The sequence below is a fragment of the Trichechus manatus genome, unplaced genomic scaffold (assembly GCF_000243295.1).
Source record: "Trichechus manatus latirostris isolate Lorelei unplaced genomic scaffold, TriManLat1.0 scaffold00021, whole genome shotgun sequence".
Taxonomy (NCBI): domain Eukaryota; kingdom Metazoa; phylum Chordata; class Mammalia; order Sirenia; family Trichechidae; genus Trichechus; species Trichechus manatus.
The window spans coordinates 15474528-15499720 of NW_004443957.1; the positions used below are offsets into that span (position 1 = coordinate 15474528).

General features: G+C 40.2%; 1 long non-coding RNA gene across 1 annotated transcript in view; it reads right to left on the minus strand.

The window, feature by feature from the left end:
- LOC111819917 (uncharacterized) overlaps positions 1-22073 on the minus strand; it is a 75494-nt gene extending 53421 nt beyond the window's left edge. The window contains exon 1 of the long non-coding RNA XR_002823488.1: positions 21930-22073. This is a non-coding gene — a long non-coding RNA (uncharacterized LOC111819917). The remainder of the gene's footprint in view (positions 1-21929) is intronic.
- Positions 22074-25193: the final 3120 nt, after the last annotated feature.

Consider the following 25193-nt stretch of genomic DNA (forward strand, 5'->3'; position numbering starts at 1 on the left):
CGCTACACACACACCCATTGCCTGGTGATGTCCTTTCTTTGCTCTATGAGAAAGTCTGGAATGGCAAGAAATACATGGTAAATGAGGACTGTGCCAAGACTATAACCTGTTGCCAACTAATTGATTCTGAATCATGGAAACCCATACGTGCCAGAGTAGAACTGTGCACCATAACATTTTCAGTGGCTGATTTTTCACAAGTAGGTCACCAGGCCTTTCTTCTGAGGTATTTCTGGGTAGGTTAACCACCCACCTTTCGGCTAGTAGTCAACCACTTAACCATTTGTGCCACTCAGGGACTAGGGACACCATGGCACTGATAAAACACTTTAAACCTTATGGCTTTGTGGAACTGTTTAGTCTATTGGCCTAATACTATTTTTAGAGTTACTGTTTCACTCTCTGGAGCCCTGGTGATGAAGTGGTTAACAGCTCAGCTGCTAACCAAAAGGTCAGCAGTTCAACTCCACCAGCCACTCCTTGGAAATCCTATAAGGTTTCTATGAGTCAGAATTGACTCGATAGCAAAGAGTTGTTTTTGATTTGTTTCACTCCCTAGTTTGGTGAGTAGTGCCTGAGGTCTTAAAAGCTTACTAGTGGCCCAGATACAACAATTGGTTTCTATTCACCTGGAACAGCACAGGATGAAGGAGACCCAGAAATTGGAGAAGGAACTGGAGTGCAGGCCTGACTGCCTCCATGAACTGCTGCCTCCTTAGCCATGAGACCAGAACTGGATGGTACCCAGCTACGATTACTGAATGTTTTGATCAAGGAATCAGTAGGTCAATCCTGATCAAAAGGGGAAAAAATGTGGAAGAGAATTTCAAATTCTAACAGAATCCAGACTTACTGGACCTATTGAGACTGGAGGAACCACTGAATCTATTGCTCTGAGAAAATCTTCAAACCATAAATCAAGATTATCCCCTGAAGTCATCTTTAAACAACTTGCTGAATTAGTAAAGAATGTTCAACATGAGACTTGCACTCTTTTAAAGAATTATCTATTTGAGATCATGTTGTCAACAGTAACTCTAAAGCACAGATGAAAAGTTTAGGGGATAGTGAGTCTAAGTCAATGCTGGTAAAACAATATGGGTAGAGATAGTGAGAATGGTAGCACAACATAAAGAATGCAACCAATGTTATTGTACATAAACTGATGTACATGTGTATGTCCTGCTGTGTATATTTTTACCAAAATTAAAATTGAAAAAAGATTTAAAAAAATAAACACTTTGGATATCTACTATTGCTCTGTGGAGAGACACAGGTACTCACGAGATGCTTGCACTCTTGGTTGCCACAAGCCTGGCATACATGAAACAATTAGCACACAAAAACCATGGATGTGTTTGAATATGTGATACCTCAATGGCTATACCTTCTGAGTCTTCTTTGCTGATCCCTTCAACCTGATCTCTAAATTCCAAGGTCCCAGGACTCTGACCTCTTCTTTATCTACACTCCTTTCCTAGGTGATCTCCGCGTTCTTGGTTTTAAATGAAGTCCCAGTTTATATCTCTTCTTGTTGGGCTCCAGAACCATATATAGCCAACTGTCTATTTGATATCTACACTTAGATGCCTAAAGGGCTCTCAAACTTAACATGTCCAAAAACAAACTCTTCTTTCCAAGTCCAACAGCCCATCTCTACCCACACAAATCTGCATTCATTTCCTTCCTCAAGCTTTCCCTGCCAGTAAATCATGCCCTCATATATCCAAGTACTCAGAATTAAGACTAAAGAGTTGTCCTCGGTTCATCTCTCACTCAAAACCCTGCAGTTTCTCACCTCTACCACCTCTCATCCCATCTTCTACTACACTGTGTCCCACGTTGGCCTTCTTGTTGTTCTAGAACACCTCAACCCATTCCTACCTTAGGGACTTCACTTCCTGTTCCCTTTACCTGGAACACTTTTCTCTTGGGCTGATTCATAGCTGATTTTTTTCTCATAATTCAAGTCCCTGTTCAAATATCAAGAGTTGCCTCCTCGAAGAGGTCTTCCCTGGTCATCATATCAAAAACAGCCTCCCCTCCCACAGTCACACTCTAGCCTTTACCCTGAGTTTTTATTTTTATCTCATAGTACTTGTCTCAATCTGAAGTTATTTATTGGATTATTGTCTGTCTTCTACACTAGACTAAAAGCTCCAGGAGTGCAAAGAATTTGTCTTATTCACCACAGTTCTAGAATGGTTCTAGAATCAGGTTCTTATTCCTGAGTTCTAGAATGGTGCCAAACTCATAGGGGTTGTTAGTAAGCATTTGTTGTAAGAATGAATGATGAATGAATATCAATTATTAAAAATAAGTGATTTTGAGAACAAGAAGAATAATGAGTACTAGAATGGTAAAAGAAGGTTCTATTTGGGCTTTGAAGGGCTGGGAGGATTTGGAAAAGTGAAAAAAAAAGACAACAGGGCTTATCAGGTGGGGAAAGAGTGCAAGTAAAGCCCAGACATGGCCACAATATACATGGGACAATGAAAAGAAACTGACCTGAGAGAGGCAGAGAGCAAATGGTAGATGTAAAAAGAAAGTGAGGTTGAATAGGTAGGACAGGGTCAGGTCAGCAAATCTTGAATGTGTCACATGGAGGAGTTATTTGATGGGGATGTGAATACTTCCAAAGTAGTGTCAAGGTGTCAACGATGAGTGTGTTATCATGTAGTGATTAAAGTTGGGAATAAAGAAGAGTTCCACCACCAGTATGAGAATTCCCAGGCGAAGTCTTTGGAAAAGAAAAATGGCACTGCAATTAAATTTCTCCAAAGCCTAAGAAGAAATCTAACAAAAAAGCCCCTTTGCTCTTGGAATATGTCTCAGAAACTTAGAGGTCAAAGCAGAAGTTGATAAAGGGCCCAGCCAGGAGGACCTCACATCACTCAGTGGTCAGGGAGTAATTATTTATTGCTACAGAATCCAGGCAGTATTCTCTATTGTGTGAAGGCATGGGAATGAGATGCTTTCTGAAAACACATTGGAGACATTGTTGGAGAAATGTCATATTTTAATCACCCAAAAATGATCATAATGAAATTTAAAGTGAATCCTCTGCCTGATTTTGTCATAGCCACCTTGCTGTTGTTGTAGTTGTTAAGTGCCATCAAGTCAGTTCTGACTCATAGCAACCCTGTGTACAACAGAATGAAACGCTGCCTGGGCCTGCACCATCCTCACAATCGTTGCTATGTTTGAGCCTATTGTTGCAGCCACTATGTCAATCCATTTCATTGAGGGTCTTCCTCTTTTTCGCGGACCCTCTACCAAGCATGATGTCCTTCTCCAGGGACTGAATCGCTCCTGATAACATGCACAAGGTATGCGAGATGAAGTCTCACCATCCTCACTTCTAAGGAGCATTCCAGATGCCTTACTAGGGGATAAAAATCATCAATGCTTTTGTAAGTAGAAAGTAGTAATACTTTGCATGGGCCCTTGTTCTAAAGATGCATACACTGACCTTTTGAGAAATCATATTTATTCCAGATGTTGGTACTTGCATCAGTCATATAGAATTGACTTACTGTGAGAAAAAAAAAAACTTGTAATGACCTGGATAAGTAAAAAAAAAACCCAAAGGACCTACTCATTTTTCTATTAAGATCAAGTGACTAATTAGATGGTAAAACCTGTCATAGTTCCCTGACTTCCACCTCCCTCAAAGATGAGAGAGGCATATTATGCAGCATTAAAGAATCATTTTAAAAAATGATGCAGCATTTACTTCGTTCCCAAGCTTGTAACTGGGGCACTTATTGCACGTGAAAAATATCCCTCCATTGTGCCTCCCACTGTGGCACACACTACAGCATCGTCAGGGGTCGTGGGACCACTGTGCTTGTGTTACCTTCTTGGTGGTTTGGCCTCAGTGTCCCCATGCTGGGCCTCTTCTCTCGCACAGGGGGAGGGGAAATTCAATCCAGTGGATGGATGCTCACTGTGAACCCGCCTCTCTGCTGGGTACTTCATGCATTTTAGCTCAGTGAATCAGTCCTCACATATGAAGAAGATACCATCATGCCTGTGTTACATATATAAAAACTAATCCTCAGAGAACATTTCCCACTACAGTCTATTTCTTTCAGGTAAGGAGTATATTGACTTTTGTTGTTATTGGGTGCCAACGAGTTGATTTTTGACTCATAATGATCCCATGTGACCAAGTAGGATTGCCGTATAGGGTTTTCTTGGCTGTAATCTTTATGGAAGCAGACTGCCAGGTCTTTCAACCAAGGAGCTGCTGGGTAGTCTCAAATAGCGAACCCTTTGGTTAGCAGCCAAGCCCTTAACCTTTGTACCCCCTGTGCTCCTTATATTGACACTTGGAGCTCTGAAAATTAGCCAGTGAAAACCCCATAGATCACAATAGTTCAATCCGCAGCCAGTCATGGAGATGGTGCAGGACCAGGCAGCGCTTCATTCTGTTGTGCGTGAGGTCACCACAAGTCAGGGGGCTGACGTGATGACAACTAACAACAACGACAATCTTTTCATCCAGACCGTCTCTGCCTGGTATATACATACGATGGAATGTTATTCAGCCATAAAGAGAAATGAAGTTCTGATACATACTACAACATGAACGAACCTTGAAAACATGCCAAGTGAAATGAGTCGCTCACAAAAGGATAAATACTGTATGATCTCACTTACATGACATATCTAGAATAGACAGATGCATAGAGACCAAAGTTTATTAGTGATTACCAAGAATGGGTGGGAGGGAAGAATGAGGAGTTATTGCTTTAAAGGGTACTGCATTTCTTTTAAGGGTGATGAAAAAATTTAGAAACAGTGGTGATGGTTATACACCTAAATTAATATCACAGAATGGGTGGTGTAAAAATGGTTGAATTGGCTAATGTTTTGTTATGTATATTTTGGCACAGTAAAAATTTTAAAAAAAAGAATAGCTCTGCCTAGTCATATAGAGGTAGAACCCTGTAAAACACAGTTGCTATATAACTTAGAAATGGCTAGAGCTCACTTATTTAAAGCAAAACCTAAAAAAACTTAAGCTCAGGACAACAAAAGAATGTACATAGGGTCAAAGAAAAATTATCTCTTCCTTCTCCAAACAGGGACCATGTCTTCTTTCTCATTATACTCCCGGTGCTTAGAATAGAGAAAAAAATCAAGATAGTTCTGTGGGGACAAATGAATTCATATGGTGGCTTTGAAACCTTGCATTATGGAGTCTGGATTGAAAGTTTCCACAAAAGCCACTCTGGGCCAGGCCTGCTACTTGCAGGCAGGTTCACGTAGAAAATAATAAGCAACAAACGGATTTGGCCTATCTCCCCAAGACCTAAGAGGCAATATAGATGTGCAGTAAGAGCAGCAAAGAGGGTCTAAAATAAACATGATCTACAATACCTTCTTGTCTTCTAGTCTTTTCTGGTTGATTTAAAAAACAAAAACAAAAAACAAAAAACAAAAAAAAACACCAGGGATCTGTTGGGAGAATTCCTGGATGTTTCCCACAAGCAGATGGCAATGTTCTCTTATTCTCATGTTACAGGAGTCAGGGGGTTGAGGGTGGCTCAAAGGGATGATAGAAACAGAAATAGACAAAGCACATCTAGCCAATCGAAATCCTCTAGTCCTAATGGCTTTTAAAAACTACAGTATTTTGAAGAATTATTTAATATTATCATTATAATATTACAATCAAGGAGTAATAAGAGATTTTATCTTCATTCATTCATTCTTTTAACAAATGTTTGTTCAGTGCCTAGCATGGGAGGCATTGGGCTAGTTGCTTGTTTTGCAGACATGAGCAAAACAGAGTCCTTGCTTTCAACTAGCTCGTAGTCAAGGTAACCCAAACAACAATGACCACACAGTTTGGTCAGTGCCAGGATAGTGGCATGCCAAGGATGCTAAAGAAGCGTTGAAGAGGGCAGTCACAAAGGCTCCCAAGACCAGGTGACACTAGAGTTGTAACTCAAAACAGGGATAGGATTTAGACAAGATGGAGAAACAAAAGAAAGGTATTTGAGGTAGGAGTAGAAGTCACTGAAATATGAGAGCACCTGAGCTGTTTGGGAGCCATAGCTAGTTGGTCGAATTAGAGTCAGAGGTGAGACTAAGAGAGGATCAAGAATTGAGGCTGAAGAAGGTGGCAAAGCAGATTCAGAGAGACTTTAGCTCTCATGATTGGACGTTACTCTGAAGGCAGCGGGGAGCCTTTGAAGGATTTCCAACTAGGAACAAAACTATCAGGTTAGAGTTTTTGGAAGATCATTCAGGGAGCAACGTGATGCACAGATTGTGGGGGAGACGTGAGGATACGAGACTGGAGGCAGGGAGACTAGTTAGAAAGCTATAGCAAGAAACCAGGTAAGAAACTACACAGGGCCTAAATCAAAGAGGAGGGCTGATGAGAATGGAGAGGAAGAGGCCGAGAGAACAGATAATTGGACTTAGTGGCCAATTTGATGTGAAGAATGAAGACAGAAGGAGACACTTCAGATAATTCCCAGGCTTCCGGCTTGGTGGATGTTGATATGATTAACCAACATACAATGCAGAGAAAGGGAACAATTTTGAGAGAAAGATGATATGGGCAATTTTGGCTATGTTGAGTTTGAGATGTCTAGTTGGCAGTTAGATCACCGTATCTAGAGCTCAAGAGCAAAATCTGGGCTGGAGATATGATCACATGATGATCACTGAAGTTATAGGTTCTATTAGACATTTTTTTCTACAACCCATGGTAGAAATACATCTTATATTACAATGCTGTGTACACACACATACATGTATAATATAAAAATTTTACTAAACAATATTTACCCTTACTAAGTGTGATAAACTCTAATAGTTTCAATTTTATTCCATGTTTTTAAAAAAATGCTGGTCAGATGCATTAATTTGATTTCTCAATCTACTAATCAATAATGGATTTCAACCTATAGTTTAAAACACATTGCCCTAGACTGTAAGCTTCCTGTGGTAGGGAGCACATCCTACACAGTTTAGATTTCCCATAGCATCCATTATAGTGCCTTGCACGTAATGAAGTCTTGGTGAAGGAATAAGGAAAAGAAGGAGGAAGGGATGGAGGAAAGGAGGTTGTTTTCTGATACCCAACCCTGATTTCCTCCAATAGACTATGATGACATCTTGTCCTCCAATTCTCTTGAACTTTCATACCTAGTTCCTATTTTTTTACACATTCATTCCCCAGGCAAATCAAACATAGATCATAATGCCTGGGTTGAGATTTGGTGGTTTGCTTTTTCTCCCCACCCCACCACAATACCAGTTCCTTAAACCAGGTCACATACTCCAGGCATAGTCTTTTAAGCTGGACGAGACTGGCCAAACAATGCTCTTACATGTCATGGCCACAGCTCCTTTTATCCAAAGTTGTCATGCTCCATCCCACATAGCCCCACCCCAGCTGCCTGGACCAGAGGAAGAGGGCAGCAGCAGCTAAAATACGCACAGAAAAGAGGAAGTAGAAGCCGTGAGGAAGCAGAAGACAAGAGGAAGAGGGAACAGAATGGAGACATTAGTTGGTAGGAGCAGGAACAGTTGAAGAAAAAACGGAAAGTAGTTTACTAACCATGGTAGCAGAGTACTAGAAAAGGGCACAGTGGCCAAATTTAGCTCACAGGAACAAGACAAACAATTGCTGGAGTCGTGCTGAATCCTGAATTACCTTCCACTTCCTTATTATACATTCCAGGCTTTGTGAGGGGTACAGTGGCATCACTAGGGTTGGTGTCATGCTGTGCAGTAACTCATGGTGTCACCTCTCCCATGGGCCTCCTCCCAACCTTTCAGAAGCCTTAGTAAAGTTTATTATTGATTTTAATCATAGACTAATATGTGACAAATATTGTTGTAAATTGCTTAAATGTATTCTTTCTTAGATTATATGAGTAACAACAGAAGTGTTTTGTAAAATCTTTCTACGTTGAATTACATTATTAGTAACTGAGCAGAAGCCTTTTTTGATTTTCTCCTTCTTTTCCTTTAATTACTACTTCATTCTCAAAAAAGTTATTTATATAGGTTCACAAATACTAATTACCACAATATTGTAGCTAAAACACCAGAAAATTTGACAAAATCAGCAACTATAAAAACACAGGCAGCAATGAAAACAACAGCAGTGCTTGTAGTGCGTGCAGATGACACCACATGATTTGAAACATCATTGTAATTGGATAATAATGACAGCTCTGACCAGAGAGCATTAGAAGATTCAAAAAGTAAATTAGCATAGAGTTTTAGCCTTGTAGGTATATTGATACATGTCACCCGGGTTTACCAAAAATGTTTTTGTTGTTTAACTACAGGGATATTTTTATTAAAAATAATAAATTTCTGCCAAAACACCATGCAAAAATTTTATAGACAGTCATTTTGGTGTCACCCCCTCTGACCCTGTCACCTGGTAGGTCCTCACCCACCTCCCCTTCCCGCCCCTACTCCCTAGTGACGCCACTTTTCATAAAGGCCTTTCTTTCTCCATGAGGCCTACTCGTTACAAATGACATTTCTCTCTTCCTTACTTTCTCATGTATTTTATTTTATTTTTAACTTACAGAAAAGTTGCTAGTATAATACAGAGAACTACTATATACCTTTTACCCAGAGTCACAAATTTTTAACATTTCCTTTGTCTCTCTCTTTTTTTCTGAAGTGTTTGAGAATAGGATGCAAACACCGTACCCCTTTACCTCTTCATATTTCAATGTGTATTTCCTTGGAAAGGATATTTTCTTACACAACCACAGTGCAGGTATCAAATTCAGGAAACTTAACATTGATGTCGTACTTTGATTTAATGTGACAATCCTCATTCCAATTTTGTGAATTGTCCCAATAATGTCTTTTATAGCATCTTCCTCCTCCAGTAAAGGGTCCAGTCAGGATTACATATTTCACATATTTCATTTAGTTATTGTGTCTCCTTTGTAGGGTGACCAATCATTCTGGTGCTCAGACTTCCTCAGTTTTAGCATCAAGAGTCCTGCGTCGTCCTGGGAAATCACTCAGTCCTGGGCAAACATGAAACGGTGGTCACCCTACTCATTAGACTCCTTTCATCTGGAACAGTTTTTCAGCCTTTCTTTGTCTTTCATGATACTGATATTTTTTAGACATCAGGTCAGTTGTTTTATAGAATGTTTCCCAATTTGCTTTTGCTGATATTTCCTCAGGTTATGCATTCCTGGCTGAAATACTATGTTAATAATGTGTATCCTTCTCAGAGTCTTACAATCAGAGAATAGATATCCATCTGGTAATGTTAATTTTGATCACATGGTCAAGGTGTGGTCCAGTTTCACAGTCAGGTTCCTACTGTTTCTCCTCCTGTATATTGACACTGTGGCTGCAACAATGAGCTCAAACATAGTAACTATTGTGAGGATGGCACAGAACCGGCAACATTTTATACATAGGGTTGTTATGAATCGGAACCAACTTGATGGCACCTAACAACAACAACAAATTTTCTTTAAAACAAACTTCTATTACAGTCAATAACTGTTCCTTGCAACCTGAGCAGGTTACCAGAAGCTTAACATTTTACAGGAGACGCCTGGTAGCATCCTTACACTTACTCTAAGAAAACGGCTTGGAATCCCGTTTCCATGGCCATTGTAGAGCACCATAAACCACTTTATTCTTCAGCCCTCCCTCCTTGGCCACGTTCACTTTTTCAAAAGAGTGGATTTTTGAAATGCAAGTATTTCTATAAACTCTCTTCTTTTGAAAGAGTCACATTACTTGTTAAGAAAGCACATCTTCCTGTTGAATTCTGTGCCTTAAAGCTTATTCTCAAAGTGAAGACTGTTTTGTGTGGGAAGTGTAAGATTTATGTGTAGCAGAGACCTTTATCCTTTTTACTGACAGCCCCGACTATCATCAGAGTTTGTTATGTATTTAGCAAATGATCAGTTCAAATAAACTCGCCTTCTTTATTAATTATCTAATTAGGTACCCAATGAACTCTCCAAATTCACTGCGAGTCGTAGAAGGTGAGGCTTTGCGGGGAAGAGGTAGGAGATGGGCAAAGGTCTCTGGGCTATTTGAAGCACACAGAAGCCTCCGGGTGCTGAGAATATCATGTCCTGGACTCCAATCATAGCCCTTATCACCTGCTAACATGACATATAGTCTATTTATTTATGTTTGCTGGTCGTCTTCTGCCTCTCTGGTGGAATGAAGAAAGCTCCACAAGGCCGAGGATGTTTCTTTGTTTTGTTCACAGACAGCGGTGCCTGCCCCATTGTATGCATTTAATTAAGCTATGTCGAATGAATGAATGAGAATGAGTGAACTGTTTTTGAGGTCATTAAAAATCAGTCACCTGGTATAGGGTAGACCTGGGTTGTTGCTGTATTTGGAACAACCTCAGCAGATGTGCTCAACTGAGGAATCAACCCAGACCAATTCCTCATCCTAAGAACCTCAGGAGAATCATTCAAGTAAGGGCCCACCAGTTTCAAAGCCCCCTGACTCAAGTTTTGTTTAAGTTTTTCTGAAGAAGAGCAGCCCCTTTGAGTTATAACCTTTTCCTCCACACTTGCTCCCCACCCGAATTTTTGAACTCATTCCCACAGGATATTTGAAGACTGGAGTTTTCAAACTCTGAAATCAATGACATAGTAGTTCTGTTTTCAAGGAAAGGCAGGAAAAAATACTAGTTTGCATTTTCTGTCAGTATTCCTGGTCCAAACCATCTTCAGCTGCGTGCTTGGGCGCTATGGTGACAAGGACTTACAAACTGTCCCCTTGGAAAACATTACATTCGCTGCTTCTCCTGTTCTCCGTCAGTCCTCCTCCCCCAGTGGTAAATAGTCCATTCTTGCCGGTGATAAAGTCCAAAAAGCATAGACGGAAAACATACACCTCAGGGAAGTTCTTCCAGATAGAATTAACAAGGAAAGATGGAGCTACATTAATCATCTACACTGGGAAGTTTTCCACTTCAGTGTTCACAAAATATGCTCTGCAGATAAACATGTAGGCTCTGCAAAGCAAAACATGCAAACAGCTCCTGGTAAAATCATTATGCATCAAAGCTATTTTTCTTTGCCCTTCAGACTATCTAGTTTGCTTTTAAATATTTGAACGTTTTTGTAAAAGTTGTAACAATGACACTAGTTTAAACACACCATGCCCTTTACAGATAGATCCTGATCTGAAAAAGCCTCCGCCCCCACTTCTGGCTCTTCTCTGAGGCTAAAGAGAGATTTAAAGGGGCACTAATTAATACAAGGCTTTAAAAAATATTTAAGGCTAGACACATATTGTGGGGACATTGGTGGTTCGGTGGTAGAATTCTCGTTTTCCATGTAGGAGACCTGGCTTTGATTCCCAGCCAATACATCTCATGTGCAGCTACCACCCATCTGTCAGTGGAGGCTTGCATATTGCTATGATGCTGAACAGGTTTCAGCAGAACTTCCAAACTAAGTAAGGTAGACTAGGAAGAAAGGCCTGGAGTCCTACTTCCAAAAATCAACCAACGAAAACCCTATGGATCACAACAGTCCAATCCCCAACCAGTCATGGGGATGGTGCAGGCCCACACAGTGTTTTTTCTGTTGTGCATGGGGTCACCATAAGTGAAGGCGGCGGGGGGACTTGATGATAGCTAACAAAAACAACAGTAAGGTATATATTGAGTATTCAGGTTCTTTTTAAAAGTGTTCTATTGAATTTGACACCTAAGTCAATGAAGAACACCTAAGTCAGTTGAGGAAATAGTGACAAAAGAGATTTTATAAAAAGCAGAATTAATGAGTGATGTTGTTTACAAATTTTCTACCATCTTTTCAGATTTAGGTTCTGATGAAGACACAACCAGCAGGCATTGGACACCTACTTTGTGCTTTTTTCATGCTTTAATGCGCTTGATCTCATTTAACTTGCAGTCATATCTACACCTATCTACATAGATTAGAAAATCCCTCTAGTCTTCTTGAGGCAAATGATTTGGTTCTCAGCTAAGAAATTGTCTTTCTCTCTTTCTCTTTTTTTGTTAAATTATAGGGAAAGAAGGGCATTCTTAGTTTTTTAAATATTACTACTTCTATGACACAGACATGTATTTTTCAGAAATCTAACAAGTAGAAAAAAGTGTACTTTTGTTGTAAGACTACAAGGTTAATTCTATCAAACTCCAAGCCAATGTTTTCTTATAACTGTATTTTATCATAAGTATACATGTTAGTTAGAATGACACTACTATATTTAGTTTAATTGTATGTTTTGATTATGAGTTGCAATAAAAATGCTAGGTTTGAGCTAAAACTGTCACGGAAGTGGGCAAAGAAGTTACAGAGGAAGTTAGGATGAGAACTACAGGCTAGGGAGCAGACTCTTTGAAAAATGGGAATTGCCAACTCGCCCCTTCATTCGTTACAAACTCAAGGTACTTTGCCAGCTCTCATTTCAGTAAAAAGTGTCAATGAGCATGATGACTATACACAAATCATTCCAGAGCATAGCATTGATTAATGTTTGCAGTATATCCTTGATAGTTTTCATTCTAGGCCAAACATTTTAGCAGAATACACTTAGAATAGAGATAACATTTTAAAAGCATCATACTAAATCACACACATAGGTCTGCCATGAGGCTTATTCAGTAACACAACCGCAGTCAAAAAATTTATGTATTCTCCCATCTGTATAAGGAGTATTGTTGCAGTTCCCACTCCAAGGACCTCACTAAAGAACTGATAAATTGTTAGAAGTGATTGATCAGTGGCTCTGAAGGTATAGGTGAATAGATTAGGAAGAAGGTAGATGATCCTTTGTGTATGGGCTGTACGAAATATGAATCTATCAGAGAATCTGGAATCTGGAACATGAAAACCTCAATTCCAAGAATCCATTCTAACACTTTACTAATTGTACGACCTTGATGAAGTTCATTTTCAATTTGCAAAACAGAGATAAAAATATTACTTACCTTCGAGGAGTGTTTTGAGAACGACAAGTGATAAGGAAAAACATTTTTTAAGCTAAAACACCATAGATAAGTTAAGTATGATAATAAATGCTTATGGTAAGATTCCGATTTTAATTTCCATTTAAATTTTTTATTTAAAACTTAGCTTGTAAATAAATGCTCGTTTGAAAAATCAGAAAAGTAGATGTAAGGAAAAAAAGACAAATCATCCAAAGTCTCACTATCCTTTTTCGTCTTACATGTTTGTGCAAATGTCACTTTCTCAGGGAGGGAGACTTTTCTAGATGTTTTGTTTAAAATTGCAACTGCCACCATCTGCCCACACATAAACACCAGCACTCCATATTTATAGCACTTGGGGACATGTGACACAATATTTTATTAATTTATTTGTTTATTGCCTATATCCTTCCACAGAAATTTGTGTTCCCTGAGGTCAAGGACTTTGTTCATTTTGTTCACTCTCGCATCCACAGTGCCTGCACATTGTCAGCATTCAGTAAATATTTGTCGAATGAATCAATGAGTCCAAACACGAGTACTGTTGACATGCAGCTGTGTTTCCATAGAGTTTTTAAAGTTTCACTGCAGTGAGTTTACTTGTTTTTTAGCATAAATTTAAAAAGTAAAATTAGGCACTGGAATGGGATTTTACATACTTTATTTCATTTAATGTCTCAATGAACACAAAAGATATTATCCTGATTTACAGATGAAAAAACCAAAGGCTCAAAGCTATTAAGCAATGTGCCCAAGTTCACACTCCTGGTAAATGAAACTGGATTCAAATTAAAGTGTGTGACTCTAAAGTCAGTGTGGTTTCACCACATCATTGCCCTCAACAGAGGCATATTTATTCATACCCTACCTTTTCCATGTAGCTTTACAGCCTATGTATTTCCTCATGCTATCGCATTGCATTTTCTATTTTAATGGCAAAAGTTAACTGTATAAATGAGGACTGTACCAGAGAGAGCAATGATATGTGTTGGCTGAAGGTCTGAAATATCTATCATTTAAGGGTGTAGCTATGAACTTTCCCAAAAGTCATACTTAATCTAACTTTTGTGTGTTTGCCCAGAAACTCCTCCCTACTCTTATCTATTTACCCATGTTTGCATTAGTCAGGATTCTAGGACTCAACCTAGCTGCTTAAGCTTTTTGGTTTTTAGGGGGATTATTTATGAGAGGTCACTGGATTGGCTCACAGACTTGAAGCTGAACAGTTAAGCCCTGGGCCCTGGCCATCCAGGCTCTCTCGCCATTTCCTGCCTTTAAAACTCTGCCTGTTGGCTTCATCCTCTCAGACCAGCTTTCTCTGTGGGAGTAGACGCTTTGTTGGGCTCACATCCTTGCAGCTCTCTGACTAGAGAAAAAAAAGGATATCTTTCCCCAGCTCAGGTTTAAAAAACACTGATTGACCTGACAGGGATCGGGACCAATCATTGTGCTCCAGGGAATGGAGAACAATTATTGACTGAGCTTGACTACCTGCCTTACCTCTAAAGCACTTCATGATAAGTAGCCCCCATACGGCTTTCGCAGGGAGTAGGGAAAGCTGTTGTGGACAGAGAAAACACTGAATACCCTACTGCAGGACCAGCTCAAACCCTGCCTCCTTCCTTGACCACTTTAGGCCACCTTCAGACATTATGAACAAAGATCCATGGAGCCTCTACTATGTGGTAGGCATTGCTAAGTGTTCATTTACTAGGTCAACAAGTGTTAATTCAAAGCCTCCTATGCCAGACACCATGCTAAGTTGCTGAGGACACAACAGTGAGGAAGAGAAATGAGGTCTTTGCCTTCTCAGAACGTATATCCCAAGGGCACAACAATCAATAAAATAAACAAATGAAACAATCACAGATTGTGAGACCAAATGAAGAGGGTGCCATAATAAGAATAATGGGGCCGGGAGGATAGGGAAGGGTGTCTGCTTAGATAGGGTGGTGAAGGGCTACCTCCCCGAAGAGCTGATAGTAGAAAAATTACTAAACTTGCCGTATCCTCCTTATGAATCCCTCACAGACCTTCGCATAAGGGCTGAGCACGTGAAGACTTGCTAAATTGAAGGGGAAACCAGGAAAAGGAAAAGAAATATCTGACTTAGTGTAAAAATAAAGGAAAGTTTTGGAAAATTCGACCTGCCAGTTAAAGAAGGTCATACTCCCTTATGAGTTTTGGAAAAAGACACATCATTTAGCAGTCATTTAAAAAATATGTGTGACCATAGGAACTGCAAAGTTCATAAGCCTTCAACACACATTTCAAAATAAACCGAAGAAATAGCGATCAAATGTGTCACTGCCGTACAACTCATTCAAAAACATATCCACAACAAAAGGGGGAAAAAACAAGACTGTTCTGCAGTCCACATACCTAAGCACCAAAACCTTAAGGACTCTTTTGAGAAACTATGAAGCATGTTCGTTTCTTTATAATGATCTTCACCCGTTAGCAAGCTTAGTTGCTTTTCTGAGCAACAAATATACAAAGAAAATAAAAAGTTGTATTTTGGGATTGCTCTGTACATATGCATGATATTTAACCGTGTAATGTCAAGAGCACGTCCTACACACTCATGCGCGCCCACACACGCATGCACACACATAAACATAAACACTTATATAAAGGCAGGGTCATGTGGTTGCTTGATGTGAACTCCCGGAAGAACCTTGTCTGAAGCCCATTCTATTTCAGAATTCTGTGATTTCAGTTACGTGAGTCAATAAATTCTTTTTGCTTAGGCCAGTTTGATTCTAGTGTTTTGTTATTTGCAACTGAGTATATCCTGACTAATACATGCGAGACGGCTCTTTCCTATCATGGTTGCTTTCCTTTGGACAAACTCCAGCTTGTCAATGACCCTCTAACCAGGCTTCCTGAACAAAGCCTGCTATTCTGGATGGAGCCGGCCAGTGCAGGTCACAAAGGGCTGCTTATGCATCTGGAGTAGAACACAGCATTGTTCTGTCTGAGCCTGAGATTCCATTCAGTTTTTGAACATGCCGATTCCAATGACCCTCACCAGTAAACTGCCTATTCTCCCAAATTATTTGCCACAATATAACATGACCCCCCAAATACCTGGGAGCTTGTAGGAGAAAGAAGTGTATTTTAGAATACACTTTCTACTTGTTCCTTTCCTCACTGCCTCTCCTCTCTTTCTGCTCTGGCTTTCAAAAACAGAATGACCAACTCAGTTCTTAACAATTTTGCCACAAATTTTTAACAAACTACAGGTTTTCAAATACAATTACCATACATAAGTACTGTGTTAAAAAATTTTTTGTTGTTGTTAAGCAAAGTGGCCATAGTGTTCAGCAACCATGCTGAAGTCTGAAATAATGCACAATGAAGTAGAAGTGTCAGGGGTCTCGCCTGGGGAAGAACAGCTGACTGACCCCTCCAAGACACTTTGGGGCTGGCACTTTCTTAGTAATTTTACCAAGGTGCAGGTTCTGGACCTCAGTCAAGGAGGTCCCCAAACTAGACTGTATGAGTGTATCCTGAGATATGCAGACTCAGCAAAACATTCACATGAGATGGACATATAGACCAGAATGCCAATGCATAAATTTTACATGGAGATGTCCTTGACGTGGAGGAGACCTGTGGTGTCTCATTCAGAATATCACACCCCCTTTCCTAGGGCCATGATACCTGGAAAGCCAGATTGGAAATCAAGACAACTGCTGAGTGAGTATGGAATTAAGAGAGAAGAAGTGGATTGTCTTGAGGGTGGTTTTACCAAGACCATGATGAGACCCTGAGAAAATACATCCTGCACATGGGTGATAATATGTATCTAGGAGCCAGGGGGACTGTGGCATGGGTCCACATTGTCAATCTTTTCTTTGCAGAATGACAGTAACTAATACTTACATATGGTGGTGCTTACCATTGGTCAATTGCTATTCCAGACACCTCACAAATTAACTCATTTAACCTTTCTAATGAACCTAGCCATTCCTCGGAAACCCTATGGGGCAGTTCTACTCTATCCTATAGGATTGCTTTGAGTCAGAATCAACTGGACAGCAATGGATTTTTTTGGCTTGATGCACCTATAAGGCTTATGCCATTATTAGCTTCATTTTACAGACGGGAACACTAAGGCACAAGGAGACGAGTAATCTGCTAAAGGCTGCATTGTTAATTAAGTGGTGTAGCTGGGATTAAAACAGAAGTAGCCTGGATTCAGAATGCATGCTTTTAAATGGCTATGCTATACTGCCTCTTGAACGTTTTCTCCTATGCTGCCCACCCATTTTCGTTGCTATATTATACGTGCTACATCAATTATTTCATATTTATTTGACACCACCCTGTATAGAACTGATTCCTTATAATGCTGTGTCTCTGAAATCTTTTTCTTAAATATTATATCTATATATATTTTTAAACGAAAATATTGTATATAACTTTAATGGAAAATATTATACATAATATTATAATGGAAGTCCCTGGGTGGTGCTAATAGTTAAGCACTCAGCTACTAAACAAAAGGCTGGCAATTCAAACCCACCCAGAGGTGCCTCAAAAGAAAGACCAGGTGATCTGTTTTCCAAAAGGGCATAGCCATGAAAACCCTATGGAGTGTAGTTCTACTCTGCAGCATACGAGGTCACCATGAGTCAGAATAGAATCAATGGCAACTGGTACTGGTATATACTGTTGTTGTTGTTGTTAGGTGCTGTCAAGTTGGTTCCAACTCATAGCGACCCTGTGTTCAACAGAACGGCAACACTGCCTGGTCCTGCACCATCCTCACAGTCATTGCTATGTTTGAGCCCTTTATTGCAGCCACTGTGTCACTCTGTCTCATTGAGAGTCTTCCTCTTTCTCCCTGACCCTCTACTTTGCTAAGCATGATGGCCTTCTCTAGGGATTGTCCCTCCTGATAACATGTCCAAAGTACGTGAGATGAAGTCTCACCATCCTCGCTTCTAAGGAGCATTCTGGCTGTACTTCTTCCAAGACAGATTTGTTCATTCTTCTGGCAGTCCATCGTATATTCAATATTCTTTGCCAACACCGTAATTCAAAGGCATCAATTCTTCTTTGAGCTTCCTTATTCATTGTCCAGCTTTCACACGCATATGAGACGACTGGAAATACCATGGCTTGGGTCAGGTGCACCTTAGTCTTCAAAGTAACATCTTTGCTTTCTAAACACTTTAAAGGGGTCTTTTGCAGCAGATTTGCCCAATGCAATATGTCATTTGATTTCTTGACTGGTATATATAATAATATATAAAAATTAGTTACCGTTGAGTCTATTCTGACTCTTGGTGACCCCATATGTGTCAGAGTAGGACTGTGCTCCATAGGGTTTTCAATGGCTGATTTTGCAGAAGTAGATCACCAGGCCTTTCTTCTGAGGCACCTGAGTAGACTTGAACCTCCAACCTTTTGGTTAGCAGCCAAATCAAGCACATTAACCATTTGAACCACCTAGCAATTCCATAATAAAATATATTTTAAAAAAACCAAACCCGTTGCTGTTGGAGTCAATTCCGACTCATAGCGACCCTATAGGACAGAGTAGAGGTGCCCCATAGGGTTTCCAAGGAGCAGCTGGTGGATTCGAACTGCCAACCTGTTGGTTAGCAGCTGAACTCTTAACCACTACACCATCAGGGCTCCACTAATAATATATAATATTATGTAAATACTGTTGTTGTTGTTGTTGTTAGGTGCCATCGAGTCAGTTCTGACTCATAGCGACCCTATGTACAAAAGAATGAAAACACTGCCTGATCCTGCACCATCCTCACAATCGTTATGCTTGAGCCTATTGTTGCAGCCACTGCGTCAGTTCATCTCGTTGAGGGTCTTCCTCTTTTTCGCTCGCTCTCTACTTTACCAAGCATTATGTCCTTCTCCAGGGACTGGTTCTGCCTATTAACGGATGTTTGCAGCTGTTTCTTATTTTGAGTCATGCCACATCAGCAAATGAAGGTCCCGAAAGCTTGACTCCATCCACATCATTAAGGTCAATTCTACTTTAAGGAGGCAATTCTTCCCCAGTGGAGTATTCTGAGTGCCTTCCAACCTGAGGGGCTCATCTTCCGACACTATATCAGACAATGTTCTGCTGCTATTCATAAGGTTTTCACTGGCTAATTTCTTTTCAGAAGTAGACCACTGGGTCCTTCTTCCTAGGGTGTCTTAGTGTGGAAGCTCAGCTGAAACCTGTCCGTCGTGGGTGACCCTGCTGGTATTTGAATACCAGTAGCATAGCTTCCAGCATCACAGCAACGTGCAAGCCCCCACAGTATGACAAACTGACAGACGTGGGGTGGGGATAGGGGCATAAATATTGTATATGTGTATATATTTGTGCTGTTATTGTGTGCCATCGAGTCAATTTCGACTCATAGCGACCCCATGTAACAGAGTAGAACTGCCCCATAGTTTTCTAGGCTATAATCTTTACAGGTGCAGATCACCCCATCTTTCTTCCACGGAGACGCTGGGTGAGTTAGAACTACCAACCTTTTGGTTAGCAGCTAAGCACTTAATCATTTGTGCCACCAGGGCTCCTACGTATGCATGTATAAATATATAAATATTTTTATATGTTTTAAAAATCCATTACTGTTGCCTCAATACACACCTACCAATGTGAGCAAAACCATGTTAGTATGGGCTGTTGGCCAGGACGGGAACTTTGTAATATTAAACTGGACAGCAAGATGACAGCTGTTAAAATAGGATTCTGCCTATACTTAATCCTTCTCCGAAAAAGGAAATATTTAGTTTCAGAAAGGCATTCAGTAGTTACAGCAAGAAATACTAGAAAAGAATGAGGAACGTTCTTTGGCCCTATGTTAGAAAGCAGTGCTCCTGTCAAGCCAGCTGCTCCAGAGTCATCTTCAAGGTGGCGCACTCTCTGCACACTGGCCTGGGATCCTTGCGGGAGGCCCAGGTTAGGGCTGGATTCTACTGAGCTGATCAGAGCCTTGATCCCAAGAGTTGTTTCTAAATCGCCATAATCTTAAGGAAGATTTCCTTATTTATTCATTTTTTAAATATAATGTTTTTTAAAAAATAGATTAAAAATTCACACGATTCAAAAGCCTAAACGTACAAAAGGTTATACAGTGAAATGTCTCTCCCACGCCTAAACCCTCAACACTCGCTTCCCCTCCCGGGAGGCAAATTATCCTTATTTGTCCTTCCAGAGATATTCTATTATCATTTTCTTTTACTGTCACGTTTTTCCCTGGAGAAATGTATTTGGGACATTTTTATCTTGTTTTGCCATGCTTTCTCCTCTTTCTTCCCTATCCCTTCTTAAGACAGGGATCAACCAAAGACAGGGTCAACTCCCCTGGGGACTTTCTTCCAAATGTCAACTTGCTGCAGGATGATACTGGTTTCATGCCCTTTCCAACTCCAACTTCTGCTCTAGCAGTTTGCGTGTGACAGCTGGTTGTCCCAGTCATGTTTCAATGAATGATGGATGGGACCAGGAGGAGCAACCATTCCCTAATATTATTAATTGCAAGATTTTTGGGAGCTCAAAATTCTAAGAACTAACAGTTGCCTCCAACTGTTACCAGCTGTTAATTTGGCTGAGTGGTGGAAATCTGAGTCCCTATTACAAGCAATCTGGGATGCAGGTCTGGCTCACTGTCTATCTTCCTTTACAGCCTCCTTGACACCAGATTCTGAATTTCTTAAACCTAAAAATAATCTCATAAACCCATTCCAGAGTCCACACATCATCACTAGCTATGCAACCTTGTAGGAAGAACCCTTGGTACTGGGTTTCCTATCTGTAAAATGAGGATACCGTACTTCTATGATCTCTGAGCTTTGGCCTTAAAAACTCAATAAGAAAATGGGATATCTCCCAACAGTCAGCTGTTGAGTGGTGATTCTAATTTCATTTCTTTTCTCTTCTCGAGAAGCACTGGAAACTTGAAGGAGTGAAGAATCTGACTAGAGTCTTGAAGTCACAGCTGATGTGTCCCTGGGCATTTTTAGAGCAACTGCTAAGGGGTTTTTGTTCTTTACTGCCTTTTGTCCTAGGGGGTTGTACCATAGCTGCAAATAATTCTTTTATAACCTCATATACTGTCAAGTAATATTTTTATAATTTTAAGTGATTATGGAAACAACATTAAAAGTATAGAAAGGTAATGGAAAAAGGGCTATGTCCTCGCCCTTTTTTAACCTCACCTCATTGAAATTCAGTTAATCTATAATTCTCAGCCAAGAAGAATGACATTTTGAGTTGTCAGAGTTGCAGTTTGGGGTAAGCTTGATGAGTTAGATGCTTCTCACTGGGAAAGGCCAAGCTGGCTGCTATGTCAAGCCTTTGTGGGTGGCAGTAACTTGGGGTGCCACATTTCTGTGTACACGCTTCAGCTTGGTAAATTCTGAAATTCAGTTTTGTCACTGCATTTGTAGGTGTCAGGCCCTCAGGACTCAACTACACAAATCAATCTCCCAGGAGACATACTCAAACAAGATCAACTGCTTATAGATTTGCAATGGGAAATTTACACAGGTCTGCTGTCTAGGCACCACCTCTCCTGTATCAAGATCCCTGGGGGAAAAATTTGTATCAGACAAGTTGATGAGCACGCAATTAGTAAAAGATATCTATCTCATTCAGGCCCTGATAGGTAGGATAAGATGAACAATTCCTATTCCACCAGACACATTGCCAGAATACAACTGTCTCTCACATTTGGTTCATTTATTCATTCAGCAAACATTTATCAAGGCCACCAGCTGATTTACTGTGAGGCTATTAAAGTTTAAGTTTCAAGGCCCCTCACTTGCAAGGGCCCCTTTTAAGACAGTGAGAACATAATAAGTTCACATATTCATACATTTTTGTAAAACTTTCTAAAGTAAGATACAGTTGATCCTCATTATTTGTGGATTGTATATTTGTAAATTTGCCTACTTGCTAAAATTTATTTCTAACCCAAAAATCAATACTCACTCTTTTGCGATCATTTATGGGCGTGTGCAGAGCAGTCAAAAACTTAATCACCTTATGCACGTGTTCCCAGCTGAGGGCCAGCAAGGTGATGTTCTCCCTTCTTGTTTCAGTTCTCGTACTGTAAACAAGAGTCCTTTTCACGGTCTATGTAGTGCCGGGGCTTTTGGTTTTGGGTTTGGGGGTTTTTTGTTTTGGGGTTTTTTTTTTCATTTTTGTGCTTTTTGCTAGTGATTGTGCTGTTTAAAATGGCCCCCAAGTGTAATGTTGAAGTGCTGTCTAGAGTTTCTAAGTGCAAAAAGCCTGTGATGTGCCTTATGCAGAAAATATGTGTGTCAGACAAGCTTAGTCGAGGCATGAGTTATAGTGCTGTTGGCTGTGAGTTCCACGTTTATGAATCAACAATGTGGTAGACCCAGGAAAAAGAAGAGGAAATTCGCCTATTTGTCAGTTTGCTCTGCAAAGTGCTAAAGGAACATCAATAGTGCAATATGAAGCTATGGAAAACATGGAAGAGCAGCTAGATTTGTGGATCCAAAAGAACCAATTCGAAAAAAAAAGGGTAGTAGACAGCATTGTGAGGCTAAAAGCCAAAGAAACTGATGGTCATATTACCCAGGGACAGGAAGATGTTAAACCCTTCTCGGTTAGTGTTTTATTATAAAAAATACCGCGTGTAATTAATTATTACTGAGAAATATATATTAAATAACATGTATTTAAACACAAGAGTCCTTGGGTAGTACAAATGGTTAATGTACTTTGCTAACGGAAAGGTTGGGATTTCAGGGGCTGGCAATCTGTTTCTGAAAAACCAGCCATTGGAAATACCATGGGGCACAGTTCTGCTCTGACATACATGGGTTCACCCTGAGTCAGAATTGACTCCATGGCCACTGTTTTTTGGTGTTTAAACAGAAATGCACATAAAACAAGGTTATATAAGGGTTGTGATCAGAGGCTTGTAGTAGTCTAACCCTAAACTATTTGCCCTAGGAGCAATGGCTCAGTATTTGAAAATTCAGGGTTCACAGCAGCTTTACAGAACATAACTACTACAAATAACAAGAGTCGGCTGTATTGGAAATGCAATCAGTTAAGACTGCTGTCTCTTTGCACTTCTACTTCCCCTCAGTCACACTTACCCTTGAGCAGGGTGGCGTTGGAGTGGTCACAGGCATTTTTGTGAACAGAAAAGGAGTTGAGTTGTGGATACACTTTGTTTGGATTTAATGGCTCACAATCACTTCTGTAAGGAGCCCTGGTGGCGCAGTGGTTAAGCGCTCAGCTGATAACCAAAAGGTGGATGATTTGAACCCACCAGCTACTCCACAGGAGAAAGATGTGGCAGTCTGCTTCTGCAAAGATTAAACCAAAACCAAACCAAACCCGTTGCCGTTGAGTCGATTCCGACTCATAGCAACCCTATAGGACAGAGTAGAACTGCCCCATAGGCTTTCCAAGGAGCGGCTGGAGGATTTGAACTGCTGACCTTTCTGGTTAGCAGCCAAACTCTTAACCACTGGGAAGTCCTATGGGGCAGTTCTACTCTGTCCTATAGGGTTGCTACAAGTCAGAATTGACTTGATAGCAACAGGTTTGGGTTTTTTTGGTAATCACTTCAGTAAATTGTTAATTCATTGCTGGCTTCTCTGTGCCAGAATGGCTTCTGCTGCCCTCTGTGCCGTCCTGCCAGGCACTGAGACACAAAGGTGCCGGGCCAGAAGTCATATTACAGTATGAACATGTTCTCTAGCATCAAAAGCATGTGGAGAGTCAAAGAGAAAGAAGGTTGAAGATTACAGTCGGAAACTAATCTGTGGAAACTCCTTCCAGGCATGACACAAGTAAAATTGTAAGTAGAAAACTCAGTTATCTTTAATGTCTATTCAAAATGAAAGTTTTCTCCTGTCAGGAATATACTTAATCATGCAGTACATACAACTGTAAACATGTCATACATTTTTGTCTTTCTTGATAGGAATAGGGCAAAATAGAATTGTCAGAATCCATGTGTTTGTAAAAGGCAATCTTATAAACCATGAGTATACCTGTGTGACAAGTTGAGTATTTTATGCATCCCAATCATCAATATTTAAAAAAATTTTTTTTGATCACTCAAACTAGAAGGCTGAATTATCTTTCTATTTTCCTATATAAAATAATAATACAAAATTACTGTTATATAGAAGTATCCAAGAGTATTCAGCCAAAAAATGTAGGAAAAGTAGTAATTTAGATGGTTTTAAGCAGTTAATAAAGATATTGTGTTGGGGTTTTTTTCTGGATTTTGTCAGCTTTTAAAAATTCATTTGTGGTGATTTATTTTCTCATTCAAAATAAAAATCTACTTTCGTACCTAATTTTGTATTTATAATGTTGCCTTCCTAAAGAAAAAACTTTAGCCCCACAAAACTTGGATCTACCCCTGATTGAGCAACTGCAATTTGCCCAGCTACATATTAGGTGCTGGGGATGCAGAGATGAGTAAGACAAAATCTTTGCCATCAATGAGTTCACAGTCTAGTTTGCAAGTCTGAGGAAGCAAACATGGAAACCAATAAAGACAGCACATTGTTGCAGTGTCTATATATAGCAGGTATGAATCTTACAGCGCAGGTATGAATCTCAGTCCACAAACGCAGATATGTAACAAGTATTAATTTATTTTCTTGGTATCTGCTTAATTCCATGTCTTGGAAGAAGTACAACCAGTATGCTCCTTAGAAGCAAAGATGGCAAGAGTACCTTTCACATCCTTTGGACATGTTATCATGTTATCATGTCCCTGGAGAAGGACATCATGCTTGGTAAAGTAGAGGGTCAGCGAAAAAGAGGGAGATCCTCAACAAGATGGATTGACACAGTGGCTGCAACAATGGGCTCAAGCATAACAACGATTGTGAGCATAGCGCAGGACTGTTGTACATCGGGTCACTATGAGTTGGGACCGACTCGACAAGACCTAACAACAACAACTTAATTCCAACCCTGATATTTCATCTTCCAGGATGGTGGGAGATTCCAACTTAGTTCCATCTCAGTCATTTGGGGAACGCTTTTCATCCGCTAGAGCTGCCTCAGTTGTAGAGACACTTACCAGGTGCCGAAAAAATGGCGAAAGGCCTTCATCTTGTGCCTGTCACAGTTGCCACCGCTATTCTCATGGACCCAGCCTGTGAGCCCATAAAAGCCAGCAGCATTCTGCTTCCACACACCCAGTGCTCAGGTCCAGGAATCTTTGCTGAGACTAGGAACCTGGTGCTG